The sequence below is a fragment of the Magnolia sinica genome, chromosome 11 (genome assembly GCF_029962835.1).
Source record: "Magnolia sinica isolate HGM2019 chromosome 11, MsV1, whole genome shotgun sequence".
Classification (NCBI taxonomy): Eukaryota; Viridiplantae; Streptophyta; class Magnoliopsida; order Magnoliales; family Magnoliaceae; genus Magnolia; species Magnolia sinica.
Window position 1 is genome coordinate 15,812,473 of NC_080583.1, and position 12,477 is coordinate 15,824,949.

The window sequence follows — 12,477 nt, forward strand, 5'->3', positions numbered from 1 at the left end:
GATGGTTCGAAACAGTACAAGGCTAGATTGGTTGTGAAACGGTCTCAACAAAAGGTAAGTATCGATTTCATTGAAATATTTTCACCTGTAGTGAAAATATCTACGATTCGTATGGTCTTAAGTATAGTGGTCACAGAGGACTTACATCTAGAGCATCTAGATGTTAAGACAACCTTTCTTCATAAGGACCTTGAAGAAGAAATATATATGCATCAGCCGACAGGATACGTGGCACCAGGAAAGAAGAACAAGGTGTGTAAACTGAAAAAGAGTCTATATGGCCTGAAGCAGGCCCCGAGGCAGTGGTACAAGAAGTTCGACAATTTCATATCGGGAAATGATTTTAGGAGATGTCATGCAGACAACTATTGTTATTTAAAGAAGTTTGATGTCGGGAAACGCCGTACATCATCCTTCTTCTGTACGTTGATGATATGCTTGTGGTCGGTTCAAGCATGAAAGACATCTCAGATCTCAAAAGACAAATCCTGGGTAGCAAAACAAATCCTGAGCATGAGGATAAAGCGTGATAGGGAAAACAAGAAACTGGTTTTGTCACAGGTAGAATATATAGCGAAGGTACTTGATTGATTCAATATGTGAGGTGTTAAGCCAGTTAGCACTCCATTAGTCAACCACTTCAAGCTATCTAAGGAGCAAGGTGCAAAGACGCGTGAGGAACGGGACTTCATGACTAAAGTCCCATACGCATCAGCTATAGGGAGTCTTATGTATGCTATGGTGAGCACGAGACCAGACATTGCTCAAGCAGTGAGAGTTGTTAGCAGGTTCATGAACAACCCCGGGAAGAAACATTGGGAAGCTATGAAGTAGATCCTTAGATACCTGGTAGGTACTAAGGATGTAGGGTTGTGTTATGGTGGATCGGAAATCAAGTTACAAGGCTATGTGGATTTAGATTTGGCAGGAGATATTGACAGCAGAAGAAGCACTACAGGTTATGTTTTTTCTTTGGGTAGTGCTGCAGTCAGTTGGGTCTCTCAGTTACAGAAGTTAGTATCTATCAGTACGACAGAAGCAGAATATGTTGCAGTTACAGAAGCGTGCAAAGAGGTGGTGTGGATGCAAGGTTTCATGGAAGAGTTGGGTAAGAAGTAAGCATATTGCAAGCTGTACAGTGACAGTCAGAGTGCAATACACTTGGCTAAGAATTCAACCTTTCATTTAAGGACCAAGCATATTGCCATCAAATATCACTTCATACGTTCGTTACTGGAAGATGGATCGATTGCTCTAGAGAAGATTCATACAAGTGAGAATCCTGCAGATATGCTGACCAAGGCGATCACACAGGAGAAGTTGAAGCTCTGTTCAGCTTTGATCGGTCTTCAGGCTTAATGGATGTAAAAGACGAAGGTTTATAGCGATGTGTGACCAAGTGAGAGATTGTTAAAATGTGGAGCCACATCTGGGGGCCGCACGACCGGTCGTGGCCCCTGCTCGACTGGTCGTGCAGCCCACACGACCAGTCGTGGAGTGTCTTGACTCAAAGTCCAACAAGCATCAAGTTTGGGTTCTGAGATGCTCGACCGGTTATGGCCCATGCTTAACCAGTCAAGGGGTCCTCTCGACCGGTCGTGTAGCCTACTTGACCGGCGTGCAGCAAACTCGACCAGTCAAGGTTACGTAGTTTCGTTTCCGGATTTGATGGGGACTGCGGATTTTTGACTCAACTTTCGTAAAGGTGCGAAAGGGAAGTTGCCTAAACTATATATAGGTGTCCCTAGGGCTTTTCTAGGATATGGAAAAATAATTCTAAGGTGTGGGTGTTCACTCCCCATGTATAGGGTTGTGATATAGTAATAAACTCGGTAAGACCGAGGTCGAATCCCAAGGGACTGATACCTGTACGTTTCCTGAAAATAACTAGAACTAGAAAAAAGATGAAATCTAAATCAGGTGAATTTGAGGAATAATGATGAAATAGTAAAATATGTAGAATTCAAAGGTAGGGAACTAGGGATTCAGAGGATCCACTTGTAGAGATCAGGGAGATCTTGATACCTGCTTCAAAAATCATGGAACTTAAACTGAACTTCCTCTGATATAATTTTAAAGGGATGAAAGGTATATGAATTAGAATGGATTCCATCACCAAACCATGCTCAGGAGACAAAGTCAACAACAGAATTAAACTAATTACCAACCAATCAGATGATTATGAAGGTTAGGAAGGGTACCGCCATCCAACCATGCCCAGGAGACGATAGCGAATAACAGGGCTTCCTGACGTCATAATCAAAGTAAGGAAAAAGAAATACTCAAAGCCATTGCAAACCCATTGTAATTTCAGTCACAACAGGCCATTAAAAACTAAAAGTATTCCCATAATAAAATTAAATCAAAATCCCTTCAATCTACACAAAAGGCACAAGTAACATCTCTCCCATCAGGCTACAAGCTTCACCTCTTAGCCCTAGCTAAGAGGTTCAGCCAAGAATAGACATGATTAGGCTCACCATCCTCAAAGAAATAATAAAAAACAGTAGTAGAAACAAACAATTAAGAAAAATACTACTCCCTCTCTCCCTCTGTCTGCTCCACAGCTACTTCTCCTTTAACCCTCCAAACCAAGCCAAGCTCCCCTCCTTCAGTGCCTTTTCCTCCCTCTTCTCTCTCCTTCATATAGGCTGATACCACTGGCTGAGAGTTCTCACGCCCAAGAGGACGTGCCGTGTTGGAGTCGGATCCAAATTCTTTATGCAGCCAAGATTTCTTGTGTAAATCTTCTTACGCAACCAAGAAGGCGTGCAGAAAATCGCCCACTTTCCTTGCTGATTAGCAAGCAATCCTCCATATCTTGGTCAGATTTTTCGTCCCTACAAGATGGACGGTCTGGATTACCCATCCGATGGTGACCAGAAACACAAAAGGGTCCACAACGTCCGGATTTCTCGGCACAGGGGTGCGAACGCACTTGCGCTGGATTCCTGATGGAGTTCATTATCGTTGGTAACGGAAGAATCCATACCGTTCATTGTATTCAGCTCGAAAAATCAGGTGGAAACTGATGGTTTTTGACTGGATTTGGTGTGGCCTGCTGAGCTTTTTAAACCGTCGTCTGAATTGCATTTGCACGATGAAAAACCGATCATGCAGCTCTCTTCAAATTCGCTCTCCTAGGTCTACCTTAGCTAGGTCGTTGGAGTCTACTGAACGGTCCTGATCATCAATCTAATCATCATTGGTAGGCCAGCACCTCCCGGAACTTTCGAAATTCTTGGACGTGCATAACTTTACGCACTGAAGCTGCGCTGATGCTTGGTGGGGCCCACTCAGTCATTCTTTCGAGAAATCCACGCCGTCCATTAGGTGTGTCTTGAAAAACCAGTCGAGGATGGCGTGGTTCAACTCAGATTCAGTGTGGATCACAGAGTCTGGTTGAACCGTTCAGCTTCTGGTTGAACCGTTAAGAACCCATCTCTGCTGTCTTCTCATTGCCTGACACCTAGGCTTCGATGACCAGTCCCGTAGGCTTCCAATGGACGGTATAGATCAGGCTATTGATAGCCGGTGGTGACCCACAATGATCTACCGCAAGCTCTGTTCGAGCTTTCGCTGACAAGGGAGATGAAGAAGGGATCGGTCAACAGCCTGTTGACCGATCTAGCTCATTTGGTGCACAGCCAGTGCACTTATGCACTGTGCACACGAACCCCCATGTGGGGTCCGTCATGATGCTTATTTAAAATCCATTCCATCCATTCACTGTGCCACCCCATTTAAGGGTTGGACCCAACATTGAAGCATATCCAGATATCATGCGGGCCCCACTTTAACGATTTGTGGGCTGATCTGGCTATTTGGCCTCTTCCACAAGGATCTGAGGGCTGAAATTCAACGTGTACGGTTAATTTGTGGTTCTTAGGACATTTATAAAGTTTCGAGCCCAACGGATGGTGGGAACCCTGTGATCTAGCATTCTGGAACAATTTCAGGCCACTTGAGCTTCAGTTTCTCGATTTTCTCAGGTCTCTGGCGTGTAAATTCGTCGATCTTGGTCTCCTGGGGTCCTTTCCATGCTTTGGTGAATTCTGAAGGTAAAATCTCAGCTTTTAGCACCTTGTTTCAGTCCAAGCTCGTAAATTCACCTTATATCATAAACACGATTAAGATGAGCAATTAAACGGTACCATGTTCATAAATCCAGGTAATAACTGGGTCTGATTGCAATATTTGACCCTCAACACAACCCCTAACCAGCATCTTGCTAGTCCCGAGCATGGTATGCGAAAAATAAATTAAGAATTACAGGACAATTTTTTATCACTCAAGTAATTTATGAAAAAACAATTCAGATACTAGAATTATAAGATTCATGAATGTTGGCATTACTTTCTCTCCTAGACTTAAGCATACGGTAACTTCATAATTAAGTTCAAAATATTAGTCCATCAATTAGAACAATTCTAAATATTGAATTCCATGGATGTATAGTCTAATCTCGACTTGTCAACATTAAGATTCACCTCGCTATTTAAGGATATCATTGGTAACCAATAAGAGAATTCACGATAACCAGAACTTGCCACATACATTATCTTTTTATTTTAATTTTTGACTTTTTCATTAGAAGTAACGCCAAGAAGAGGGATCAAATCCTCACCTATAGGGAGCAAACCTAAGGTAAAGACTGTACACCCAACTCTTTTTCAAATATCATCCAAGGGGAATCGAATCCTCACCTATAGGGAGCAAACCTATGGTAAAGACTCTTTCATGGTTAGTGATTACCAAGTTAATCCTTCAATATTGAACTGAAACCTTAATATGCACGTGAGATGTGTCCTGCGAATTCATGTCTCAATCAATGTTTACAAATTCTAATAATGGATTAACAATTCAAACTTAGCTGTGAAATTTAACAGATAACCGAATCCAAGAGTCGTAAATTACCAACATAATGTATTTTGCAATTCCCAATGTCCCAGATGGCCATCAAAATCACTTTGAATTCATACGAAATTTCAGAAAAATTTAAAATTTTCACAATTTTCGCTCAAGACTAAGAAAACACTGATTAGGAAACCTAATCTCCCACCCCCAACCTAAGATCTACATTGTCCTCAATGTAAAAGAAATAGGCATGCAATGCACATGGGTCAACGAAAATATAAGAGGAGTGATGGAAAGATAGTACCTGGATGAAAGAATCAAGAGGCTTTCCAAAGATATTTACATAAGAGCGGGTCAGCACAAGAGAGAAACCAACAGAAGTAAAATAACAAAAATAAAATCCTACCTATACCACTTTCGTAGGTGCTCTCGATTGCATTTAGCGTATGCATCAAGCCTTTAAACCCCTAGGTTGCCCCTAGTGGACGAGTTGTAGTCTTGTGAGGGTTTGCAGTAATGTTACCCACGAACATTGAACTAACTAATGATAAAAACGAAATGAAATGAAGAGCTGGGTTGCTCCCAGGAGCGCTAAGTTTACTGTCTTCAGCCAGACAAATAAAGCAACTACCCTAGTCCTATGAAAGCGATAAACCTACCTATACCTCCATCAGACTAGGAGATCAATCCTAGTAAATAGGGGCAGTCAGGGGCATGAACATGTCCTCTGAATCAAATTTCTCGACAAATGGTTTCAATCGATGTCCATTGACTTTAAACTCCTTGCCATTATCGGGATCTCTTATCTCAACGGCCCCATGAGGAAAAACAGTAACAATAATGTAAGGGCCGGTCCAACGAGATCGAAGCTTACCCGGAAAGAGATGTAATCGAGAATTGTACAAAAGAACCTTCTGACCAGGCGTGAATGATTTTCGCAAAATGTGTTGGTCATGAAATGCTTTCATCTTGTCCTTGTAAATTCTCGAACTATCGCACGCATCATTCCGGATTTCCTCAAGTTCATTCAATTGAAGTTTGCGTAGCGAGCCAGCGTTGTCTGGATTAAAATTAAGATTTTTGATCGCCCAGTACGCTTTATGTTCTAGCTCCACAGGCAAGTGACAAGTTTTTCCATAGACAAGTCTAAAGGGAAACATTCCAATAGGGGTTTTAAAGGCAGTACGGTATGCCCATAAGGCATCGGTCAATCGGATTGACCAATCCTTACGATCAGGGTTAACCGTTTTCTCCAAAATGTGTTTAATTTCCCTATTAGAAATCTCGGCTTGCCCACTTGTCTGTGGGTGGTATGGGGTGCTCACCTTATGAGAGATACCGTATTTCTTCATTAAGCTCTCAAATGGTTTATTACAAAAGTGTGAGCCCCCATCACTAATGATGGCTCGAGGCGTTCCGAATCGAGAAAGGATGTTTTCTTTTAAGAATTTAATGACCGTGCGATGGTCATTAGTTCGACATGGAATTGCTTCGACCCATTTAGTGACATAATCCACAGCGAGCAAAATATACAGATTTCCAAACGATTGAGGGAATGGTCCCATGAAATTGATGCCCCAGCAATCAAATGCTTCAATGATAATGATGGGATTCAACGGCATCATATTTCGATGGGACAATGCTCCTAATTTCTAACAACGCTCACAAGCTTTGCAAAACTCATGAGTGTCCCTAAACATAGTGGGCCAGTAAAAGCCACACTGCAGAATCTTGGCTGTGGTCTTTTTAGCAGAAAAGTGGCCACCACAGGCCTGTGAGTGACAGAAGGAGATGACGCTCTGATGCTCATCGTCTGGTACACATCTCCTTAGGATTTGGTCTGGGCAATATTTAAATAAATAAGGATCATCCCAGAAAAAGTTGCGCACCTCGGTGAAGAATTTCTTCTTATCTTGCGCAGTCCACTATGTCGGTATGGAACCTGTGACAAGATAATTAGCATTATCAGCGAACTAAGGAGAATGGGAGACTCTGAACAGTTGTTCATCAGGGAACATATCATTGATATGGGTCGCCTCAAGGGAATCAGAGGTATTAAGGTGAGAAAGGTGATCAGCCACTACGTTCTCTACTCCCTTTTTATTTTTAATTTTCAAATCAAATTCTTGGAGTAGAAGGATCCATCGTATCAAACGGGGCTTAGAATCATTCTTAGAAAGAAGATACTTAAGTGCCGCATAATCTGTGTAGATAATGATCTTGGATCCGATCAAGTAGGACCTAAATTTGTCCAAGGCGAACACAACAGCTAAGAGTTCCTTTTCCGTAGTCGAGTAGTTCACCTGGGCAGAATTTAAAGTTCTACTTGCGTAATGAATGACGTAGGGCCTCTTAGACCGCCCCAAGAGCATAATCAGAAGCATCACACATAAGCTCAAAAGGAAGGCTCCAGTCGGGTGGCTGCATGATAGGTGCAGTGGTTAACGTGCCCTTAAGCTTGGTGAAAGCTTCCTGGCATTGCTCAGTCCACTCATACGGAGCATCCTTTTGAAGAAGATTATATAAAGGACGAGAGAGGAGACTAAAGTCCTTTATGAATCGCCTGTAAAATCCTGCGTGTCCTAAGAAGGATCGCATGTCTCTGATGTTCTTTGGTGGAGGTAGGTTAGAGATAAGATCGATTTTTGCCTTATCTACCTCGATTCCCTTGGACGAGATGATATGCCCAAGGACAATTCCCTTTCGAACTATGAAATGACACTTCTCCCAATTAAGTACCAAGTTCTTTTCTTCACATCTTTTCAGCACACATTTAAGACTTTCCAAGCACTTGCTGAAAGATGGACCGTAAACAGAGAAATCGTCCATGAAGACCTCTAGATATTGCCCCACCATATCAGAAAAGATACTAAGCATACATCGCTGAAAGGTGGCCAGGGCATTACATAGTCCGAATGGCATCCTTCGGTAGGCAAAGGTGCCGTAGGGACATGTAAATGTGATCTTTTCCTGGTCTTCAGGGGCTATCTCTATCTGGTTGTAGCCCGAATACCCGTCAAGGAAACTGTAATAGGAATGACCAGCTAACCTTTCCAGGATCTGATCAATGAATGGTAAAGGAAAGTGGTCTTTCCTCGTGACGGTATTCAACTTCCTGTAGTCAATGCACATTCTCCAACCAGTAGTGACTTTAGTTGGCACAAGCTCATTATTAACATTGGCTACGATGGTGATTCCGGACTTCTTAGGGACCACTTGAGTTGGACTCACCCATTGACTATCAGATATAGGGTATATGATACCCACGTCCAATAGTTTAAGAACCTCGGCCTTAACCACTTCCTTCATGTTTGGATTTAGTCTACGTTGTGGTTGCCCAGTGATTTTTGCATTATCTTCAAGATATATGCGGTGAGTACAAATCGAGGGATCGATTCCCTTGAGGTCCGTTATCGTCCATCCCAGGGCTCCTTTATGCTCAATGAGAGTAGATATGAGCATACTCTCCTGTTCTTTCTCCAGGTGGGCAGAGATCACCACCGGGTATGTCTCATCCTGACCTAAATAGGCATATTTCAAATCAGAGGGCAAAGGTTTTAGGTTAAGCTTCGGCGGCTTGAGGTTAGACGGTAGAGGCACTACATCGGTTTGTGGCAATTCTTCAAATTGTGGCCTCCACCGGTTAACTTCCAGTACCAGTGCAGTATCAAACAAGGCACACGTCTCCCTAATCATGTCATCATCAAAATCATGGGAGTGGGTCAGGCACGTCTCTAGATGGTCGAAGGATAAGATCAGAGGTGTCGTATCTTCCACGAAAGAGTCAATCATGTTAATGTCGTGAAAATCGTCATCATCCTCTGAGTTGCTGCCGTTATTGAAAAAGATGTTTGACTCCAATGTCAAATTTTCAAAAGACATAGTCATGACACCATTCCTGCAATTGATAATTGCATTTGACGTGGCAAGGAATGAGCGACCAAGAATGACGGGAATCTAAGTGCTCATGTTATTGATGGGTTCGGTGTCCAGGATGATAAAATCCACAGGGTAGTAAAATCTATCGACCTGAACTAACACATCCTCAATTATCCCTCTTGGTACACGAACAGAGCGATCAGTAAGTTGTAGTGTGGTCAGGGTGGGTTTTAATTCACCCAAACCTAACTGTTTGTATACCGAGTAGGGAATCAGATTTACGCTCGCTCCTAAGTTAAGAAGTGCGTGATCAATTCGATGGTTCCCGATTACACATGATATAGTTGGGCTACCGGGATCCTTGAATTTCTGCGGCACGTCTTGCTTCAGGATGGCACTCACTTTATCAGTCAAGAAGATTTTGTTTTGAATACTTTGCCGTCTTTTAGTCGTGCATAAGTCTTTCATAAATTTGGCATATGAAGGAATCTATTTCACGACATCAAGTAGAGGAATGTTAACTTTCACTTGTTTCAACACCTCCAGAATATCCTGAGAGTTAGAAAGACGTTTTGGTGCAACCAACCGTTGGGGGAACGGAGCAACTGGCTTCTCTAGAAGTTCCGGTTCTAATTTTTGTGGGACATCACTAGATCCATCATTGTTGTCCTTTTCTGGTTCTTGAGGCTTTTCGGGCCTGACCGGAAGAGTTTTATCAATGATCTTTCCACTCAAAGAGTGGTGATGGATTTAACGTGCCCCATCTGATTTGAAGAGCTGGGATCATTAATCTTATACTGCGGTTTAGGATTGGGGAGAGGTTGTGCAGGAAGCATCCCCTTTTCTATAACCGTCATACGAGAATCTATCTTTTGCATAAAATCTGTAATTCCCTGCATTGCCTGAGTCAGCTCTTGTATGGAATTTTGAACCGGTTCCTCTTGAGGTTTCACTTGATTTGGATTTTGATTGAAGAAACCTTGAGGGGTAGCCGTTTGTCCATTCCTCCAACTAAAGTTTGGATGATTTTTCCAACCAGGATTGTACGTATTGGAGTTAGGTCCAGTAAAAGGTCTTTGATAGTTGTTTACGGCATTAGCTTGTTCATTCAACACTCCTCAAAAGGCGGGTATTGTAGGACAATTTTCAATTGTATGAATGTTGTAATCACAGATGCCGCAAACAATTTCATTAACTTTATCCTTCTTTCCTTCCATAGCCTCAACTTTCCTTATGAGCGTAGTCACTTTACACTTGAGATCATCCTCTTCTTTCAAGAGATATAATCCACCTTTCTCCTTTAATTGAGTCGGCTTAGACGTGGTGTTCGACTTTAGGTAATAGTCTCATGATTGTGTTTTTTCGGCAAGACTATTGAGGTAATCCTATACCTTGTCAACATTTTTATTAATGAATTCGCCATTACACATTGTCTCGACCATTTGGCGCATGGACGATGTCAGTCCATCATAGAAAAAATTTGTAATGCGCCACGTTTCAAATCCGTGTTGTGGGCATGAACTGACCAAATCGTTGAACCTTTCCCAACATTGGAAGAATGTTTCATCTTCCTTTTGAGCAAAGTTCATGATTGCTTTTCTGAGGGTAATCGTTTTATGATGTGGGAAGAATTTTTTTATGAATTCCCTCTGTATGTCGTTCCATGTGCCAATGGATCTAGGACGCAGTGAATGTAACCACGTCTTAGCTTTCTCTTTTAAGGAAAAAGGAAAGAGTTTCAGCCTGATTGTATCCTCAGATACATTAGGAAAATATAATGTAGCTATAATCTCATCGAACTCTTTCAAATGTAAATATGGACTTTCTGATTCAAGTCCATGGAATTTGGGAAGGAGTTAGATAACTCCTGGCTTAATGTCCATTTGTCCTGTGTTTTCAGGAAAAATCATGCATGAGGGCGTACTCACTCCCGCCGGTTGTAGATAATCTCGTAAAGTACGAGGCGGGGGTGCCTGTTGCATCTCATTCTCATCTTGGGTATCCTCCACCCTGGGTGGAAGTAGAGGAGGTTGGTCTTCAGCCATAACTTCAATTAACTCAGGGGATTTCGAGTGGTGTCTAGTCCTGCGATGGATAATTAACCCCTCAACCAATCCTCCTTCAGTCAAGAGACGTCGAGTATTGTCACGGGCCCACTTGGGCATGAAACACTCACAGCCCTCAATTAAATTCAAAACCTAATCCTAAGAAAGGGAAAGAAAATCTAGAAAGAAAGAGAGAGTTGGAAAAAAATTACCAAATTGGAGTCCCTAAGTTAAAAACCTGCAAAATAAAACAAAATAAGTTAGATTCTAAAAAAAGAAGAACAATCCTTTAAAAGAAAGATAGCAGTAAACTGATTTCTAAAAGAAGGAATTCCTAAAAGAAAGTGGAAATTTCTAAAATAAATTAGGAAAGTCCTAAACTAGAAAGTAAATTACTAAAAGAGAACTGAAAAATAGAAAGTAGGAAAGGAGCTTACCGAATTAGAAATTTCTATCTTAAAGGCCTACAAAATAGGAAGGTTAGTTTCTAAACAAAAATTCTAAAAATAAATTAGGAAACAAAATTAGATTCTAAAAGAGTTAAAATTAGAAAGTTACTAAAAATAAAAATAGAAAGTTAATTCTTAAAAAGGGAAATAACTAACCTAGTTTCTAAAACAAAAGAGGAAAATTTCAAAAATAAACTATTTCCTACAAATAGGAAAATACTAGAATTAGAAGATTTCTAAAATTTAAACCCTAATTTTAAAAGTGGAAAAAGTAGAGAAATTAGAAAGGAATTACCAATTTAAGAACTTATGTCAGGATCCTACAAAATATGGAAACAAGTTAGTTCTAGAAATCAATTAAAAACCTAAAACTAAAGTTAGTCAAATTCTAATATTAAACTAATTCTAAACCTAATTAATTTCAGAGAATTGCAACCGTCAGTCCCCGGCAATGGCGCCAAAAACTTGTTCATTCCCCAAGTATAGGGCTGTGATGTAGTAATAAACTCGGTCAGACCGAGGTCGAATCCCAAGGGACTGATACCTGTACGTTTCCTGAAAATAACTAGAATTAGAAAAAAGATGAAATCTAAGTCAGGTGGATTTGAGGAATAATGATGAAATAGTAAAATATGTAGAATTCAAAGGTAGGGAACTAGGGATTCAGAGGATCCACTTGTAGAGATCAGGGAGATCTTGATACCTGCTTCAAAAATCATGGAACTTAAACTGAACTTCCTCTGATATAATTTTAAAGGGATGAAAGGTATATGAATTAAAATGGATTCCATCACCAAACCATGCCCAGGAGACAAAGTCAACAACAGAATTAAACTAATTACCAACCAATCAGATGATTATAAAGGTTAGGAAGGGTACCACCATCCAACCATGCCCAGGAGACGATGGCGAACAACAGGGCTTCCTGACGTCATAATCAAAGTAAGAAAAAAGAAATACTCAAAGCCATTGCAAACCCATTGTAATTTCAGTCACAACAGGCCATTAAAAACTAAAAGTATTCCCATAATAAAATTAAATCAAAATCCCTTCAATCTATACAAAAGGCACAAGCAACATCTCTCCCATCAGGCTACAAGCTTCACCTCTTAGCCCTAGCTAAGAGGTTCAGCCAAGAATAGACATGATTAGGCTCACCATCCTCAAAGAAATAATAAAAAACAGTAGTAGAAACAAACAATTAAGAAAAATACTACTCCCTCTCTCCCTCTGTCTGCTCCACAGCT

The 12,477-nt window shown here is 41.1% G+C and overlaps 1 protein-coding gene and 1 non-coding gene across 2 annotated transcripts in view; both read left to right on the forward strand.

The window, feature by feature from the left end:
• The window catches only part of LOC131218030 (serine carboxypeptidase-like 18), a 158,766-nt gene that overhangs the window by 123,432 nt on the left and 22,857 nt on the right, over positions 1-12,477 (forward strand). The window lies entirely within an intron of this gene.
• Positions 10,237-10,343, forward strand: LOC131219633 (small nucleolar RNA R71). The gene has a single exon (XR_009158281.1). It is a non-coding gene; the product is annotated as a small nucleolar RNA R71 (small nucleolar RNA).